Source organism: Rhinolophus sinicus, chromosome 14 (genome assembly GCF_057876585.1).
Source record: "Rhinolophus sinicus isolate RSI-liver-muscle chromosome 14, RSI-T2T, whole genome shotgun sequence".
Taxonomy (NCBI): Eukaryota; Metazoa; Chordata; class Mammalia; order Chiroptera; family Rhinolophidae; genus Rhinolophus; species Rhinolophus sinicus.
The window spans coordinates 180,552,755-180,558,573 of NC_142514.1; the positions used below are offsets into that span (position 1 = coordinate 180,552,755).

The following is a 5,819-nucleotide window of genomic DNA, read 5'->3' on the forward strand; positions in this document are numbered from 1 at the left end:
AAAATCAGCCCAGCAATACAGGCATTCTCCCCTTTTGGTTTCTTCCATTTGCTCTTGCAAACGATGCTTTTACAGGAGTTTTGTGAGCAGAGTTATTTTATATGATTCACCTGAGAATGGTCCTCATGTGCTTTGCAGAAAACATGGAGGTAAAGAGACACACACTTTACTGTGCGCTCATGGACATCAGGTGGGATTTTCTTTCCTGAATAAGAGGCTGTGAAGGGCCCAGTGTGCCAGGGCCCGTCCGTAACAACTGAGGCACCAGGCAGAGTTCTCCGAAATCCCGTTCACGTCTCTTTCATTACTAAAGTCCTCACCTGCCTTTGGAATGAAGTGCCCAGCAATGGTCAGCTGGGTGAGGGGACACCCATAAGAACATGACCTTCTTCTCTATTTCTTGCTTCTTCGTAAATCAGTATTGTCCTTGGCAACTTAAGCTCCAGCTGAATGATGTCAAGAAGTGAATCCCAAATAATCCAGATGGAGAATAATGCATTCGCAGGGAATTAATCATTGACTCTTTTCTCAGACTCTCTTGTGACGGGCCAGCCGTCACGAGTCGGTGGGTTCCCGAATGGGGGAGTGGGAATGAATAAAAGACACTCTCACATATGATGGCGATCGCGGACTTCAGTGATCCTGAAGACACTAAGTTTATTTTACTGCTCCCATATAAGCAGTTTGAGCACGTGCAAGTATGTATTAACATAACAAATGTAAACTCTTTAGCTTTCACATAGAGGATACAAAATTCACCGAAACTCACAAGTAATTATCTTATCAATTGCCCTGATAGGCATCAGCCTTCTGTGTCTGGGAATGGGCCGCTCCCACCAAATTCCTCAGCAGCTTACAAGCTCAAGCTCCCCTCAGGTGCAGGCAGAGACAATTGCCTCAGGGGGAGGAAACAGGTAGCATAAACCGAGCCATTCTGCAAAGCTCAGAGTTTCCTGTAACCATGGCTCCCCACATCTCCCCCTTTTTTATTTTATATGAACAAAATCCATCCAGTCAGGATGGCGAGGTGACGGCGCCTGTCTTAGGCATCTCAGGACGCCTGCCTCAACTTACCCGTCATTGGTACTCATATTTTATCATACAAGCCCTGTCTTAGGTGTTGAAGCGGCTCCCAAGTATTTACCCGTCATTGACTAATCCGTCCCTCATAAATGCACAGGGGTGAGAGTCTTAAGACTTGTCTTAAGCTCAAGCTGATGGATGTCAGCTCGTAAGTCTAACATCCTGCTGATGAAACATCTAATGAGGATGGGGAGTAGGCACAGAACCAAACAGACACAGAAGCCCAATAAACCTACTCAAAGCATACTCTATTTCTTTAAAAACCTGCAAACTTCTTTCAGCATACCAAGGTCCAGAAATATTAACAGGAAGCATAACAAAAGATGGCTGTTTAAGTATCATAACATGAGTTCCTGATGGTACCCAAGAAATACAATTTGCTAAAGAACAATTACTACAGGATACACTAAATTGGTTTCCTATAAAGTGTACATTAACATTTCCAATCAACAGCGCATAAGAAGAAGGAACACAAGCAGATAGATTAACAGTCTTAGCAACAGTAGTCCAATCTCTAGTCCCATCTTTCAAGACACTCACATGACTGCAGGGAGTGCCTGATTTACAGAACTCAACTATTTGAACAACTTCACCTATTACTCCCATAAGTCTCCATAATGAATTTTGCTGATACTGTGTATCAGAATTCCAAAGTCCAGAAGTCAGTTCTCGGGCCCATCCTGACTGGTTACTTCTTGACCAGTTAATGATGTATCTGCCTGTTCCAGGAATGTCATAACGAACAGGATCATTGCCAGGATAGTCTCTCCATGGGACAGTCTCAATATTTAATTTCAATCTTTTATTGTAAGATGGATGTGATGGAGGGATGGGCAGATTCATTCTGCGTCCTCCTGACCAATCACCTAGCATGTTAAGACGAACAGTCCTTCCAACTAAAGAGTCATTAATGTGCATAGTGACAGGAGAACTACGCAAGCACCAAGATGTTGACCTATTATTTGCAATACAAATAGGCAAACTTGTTCCTGTACCATTATAAGTAAAATTCTTTTCTAGTTGTTGTTTTATGTGTCCATCAGAGGGCAATTCTAAAGCCTGAGTATCATTAACATAAACTGGAATCTCAGGACCGTCCCACACAGCGAGGTGGAGGATTGGTGGATCAGGTACATAGGCCCAATACGTCTGGTCAGATTCCGCTTGGCAAAGCATCAGTAGCATCATCAATGGGCTGAGGGTCCACATGTCGCACCAATCTTTCTGGCAGCCACCGAGGGCCTTCTGCATCCTGTGGAAAAACACATACATGTCCTCGTCCCCATATGAGGACTGGATCTGGGCCTTGCCAAGAGCCCGTAAGTGGATCTTTCCATTTGACCAAAGCCTGAGGGACAGTAGAAGGATGCCAAAAGCGCTCTGCAGCACTCTTGACATGGGCATCCAAGGTCAAAAAATTTTGAATAAAGAGAGAATGAGACAAATAATTATGAGGCGTCAGGGGATATAACTCCCCCTTTTTTATTTTTTGCAAATTAACTTTTAATGTACCATGAGTACGCTCAACAATCCCTTGTCCTTGGGGATTGTAAGGAATGCCAGTAACATGATTGATCGAAAATTGCTGGCAAAATAGAGCAAATTTTTTGCTGGTATAACCTGAGCCATTATCTGTTTTAAGTTTTTTAGGAGTTCCAATCATGGCAAATGCAACAGGAAAACTGTTAGTAAACTGCATCAGGCCTTGAATCTGTGTTTTTGTAAAAGGAATAACAATAGAATCTGGCTCCTTTCCATAATATTTTCGAGCTTCCAAGCGGCTCTCCTGAATTAAACTGGCCACAAATTCATAATAAGGTGTAAGATTTTTTTGTGCAGCCACATGAAGGTGTATCCATCTAAGTGGCCCTTCTTGCCACAACACTGCTGTGGGTGTATGTTTGGTGTCTAAAACATACACATATAGAGGTTTAGAATAATCTAAAAAAGAAACATGCTGTTGCTGAATGGCTTCCTCAACCTTAGAAAGAGCCTTCCGTGCAGGCTCAGTAAGAGACCTGGGCGAGGTCGGATCAGAATCTCCTTTTAAAATTTCAAACAGTGGTTTAAGATCTCCAGTAGTTAGTCCCAAAGAAAGGCGCAGCCAATTAATATCTCCCAACAGTTTTTGAAAATCATTAAGAGATTTAAGATGATCTTTCCTAAGCTCTATTTTTTGTGGAGTGAAATACTGAGCAAACAACTGAAATCCCAAGTAAGAATAAGGCTCACTTCTCTGTACTTTCTCAGGTGTAATAATAAGACCTGAGGCTAGAAGGTTCTTTTTTATATCTGCAAAGCAAGCTAACAACATTCCTTCTTTCTTACAAGCCAATAAGATGTCATCCATATAATGAATGATATACACAGAAGGAAACTGTTTTTTGGTGTTATCAATTGCTTCACTAACAAACTTCTGACATAAAGTGGGGCTGTTTGCCATGCCTTGGGGAAAGGCAAGCATGAGCAATAAGCTTCCAATCCTCTGGAGGGGTGGCTTCAATAGACAGTACATCCAAAATTGCCATGGTAAAAGGGGCAATAGGTCCATACTGCACACAAGCCTCTTTCAATTCTTTTATCTGCTTCCACTGGAAAGGCCTCCAATCCCTAACCCTACGTCCTGTCTGATCATATCTTTCAAAAATAGGATATACGCCAAACTGCTCTGTAGATTCCCCTTGTTTGTGAGCCTCTTCACAAGCTATTTGAAGAGGGGATAGTACAACAGAGTCCGATCCTGGCTTAACATAACTTGGCGAAGGCTCTGCAGGCATGTCCCAAACCGGGGACTGCGGCGGAGGTCTCCACCTACAGGACTCCTCAGGAGGTGGTGCAGAGGGATCAACTATGGGGGGATCTTTACTCCGAGGACAATTTCCTCCGTCTACAGCAACTTTAAGTTCTATCAACTGTCCCTGAATCTTTTTTATTTGATCTGCAAGAGAAAGTGCAGTATCTGCAAGTTGCTCGTCCTCCCGAGCCACAGCCACTAAAGGAGGGTTTTTGTCCCTATCATATTTGACTCCCTCATCTTCTAATTTTTCCTGATCCTGAGGTTTTAAATCTTCCCGGTGCTCGACCGCAGTTTCCTGATAAACAGGCTCTTTATTAACCTTAAGAACTCCCTCTAACAACTTTGCGCTCTCTCCCTCCTCATCACCGGCTTGTTTCACTTTCTCTAATTTGCATTCCTCATGTTTAAGGTTCAAACAGTCTCGGATCAAAGTCCACAATCCAAATGTTTCAATCGGAACCTGCTGAGGCCCGTGGTCAGTGTAAAAATCCTTTAATTGTTTTCCCACTTTCTGCCAGGTTCCCAGACTGACCGTTCCTTCTTCAGGAAACCACGGACAAACTTCTTTTATAAATTCTAAAAACTTATCTGTTCTCTGCTCACCCGACAGCCACGGGCGGCAAGCAATTTCTTAAGTCCTCTAACATACAGGTCCTTGCTGCTGGCGTGACCCATTCTTTTCCCTAACTCGGTCCTTCTTTCAAACAAAGAAACAATCAGGTGCCCTTCTGGATTGGGGCCCAATCAAGCTCCGTGACAAAAAGTCGTGGAACTATCAATCATTCACACATTCATTCAACCGAGGGGATCGTGTCTCACTCACCGTGCATCCACTGATTCAGCTCTTATACAAGCCGGGGCCCTTTCCACGCGGTGTTCCTCACTGTTACCTCCGTATTCGAGCCCCACGTTGGGCGCCAAGTGTGACGGGCCAGCCGTCACGAGTCGGTGGGTTCCCGAATGGGGGAGTGGGAATGAATAAAAGACACTCTCACATATGATGGCGATCGCGGACTTCAGTGATCCTGAAGACACTAAGTTTATTTTACTGCTCCCATATAAGCAGTTTGAGCACGTGCAAGTATGTATTAACATAACAAATGTAAACTCTTTAGCTTTCACATAGAGGATACAAAATTCACCGAAACTCACAAGTAATTATCTTATCAATTGCCCTGATAGGCATCAGCCTTCTGTGTCTGGGAATGGGCCGCTCCCACCAAATTCCTCAGCAGCTTACAAGCTCAAGCTCCCCTCAGGTGCAGGAAGAGACAATTGCCTCAGGGGGAGGAAACAGGTAGCATAAACCGAGCCATTCTGCAAAGCTCAGAGTTTCCTGTAACCATGGCTCCCCACACTCTCTCAGCCATTTCTTTTGTCTTCAACATAAGCCTATTTCGTTTCTCTTGTTTCTGTTACCTTCATATTTTTATATTGCCCCTTCTTAAACCCATCCGGCGTTTCTATCCTATGAGGCTGTCCTGTCCCTCTCTTGACACCAAGAGGCACACTTTGCACACTTCCCTTCCCTTGCCAAGTGCCATGTGCTCTCAGGGCCTCTGTACTTGCTGTTCCCTCGGCCTAAAACACTCTTCCCCAGATGTTCTGCTGGATTTCACCATCGAAATTCAAAAATCCCTCCTCCGATTCTTGCCTGGACCTCCTTACAGGACGGCTTCCCTACTGGTTGTTTATTGTTCTCTAAACCATCACTTTCCCTAGATTTCTCAGTCAACAGTAGGCGTGTTTGTTGCCTCCCCTGTGAGAGGTAAGCTGCACAAGGCCAGGCCCTGCTCAAACTTGTTCCTCAACTGAACCTGTGACATGTAGCACCGGGCCCAGTCATAGGAGAATCTGGCGGTCGTGAACAATGGAAGGAAGGATGGGAGGGTGGGTGGATGGATGGATGGATGGATGGATGGATGGATGGATGGATGGA

At 44.4% G+C, this 5,819-nt stretch overlaps 1 long non-coding RNA gene across 1 annotated transcript; it reads right to left on the reverse strand.

Moving 5' to 3' along the window:
• Positions 1–613: 613 nt before the first annotated feature.
• LOC141567089 (uncharacterized) lies at positions 614–5,233 on the reverse strand. Its single transcript, XR_016018389.1, has 2 exons — positions 4,704–5,233; positions 614–2,335 (listed from the first exon to the last, which is right to left on the reverse strand). It is a non-coding gene; the product is annotated as an uncharacterized LOC141567089 (long non-coding RNA).
• Between the last annotated feature and the right edge of the window lie 586 nt (positions 5,234–5,819).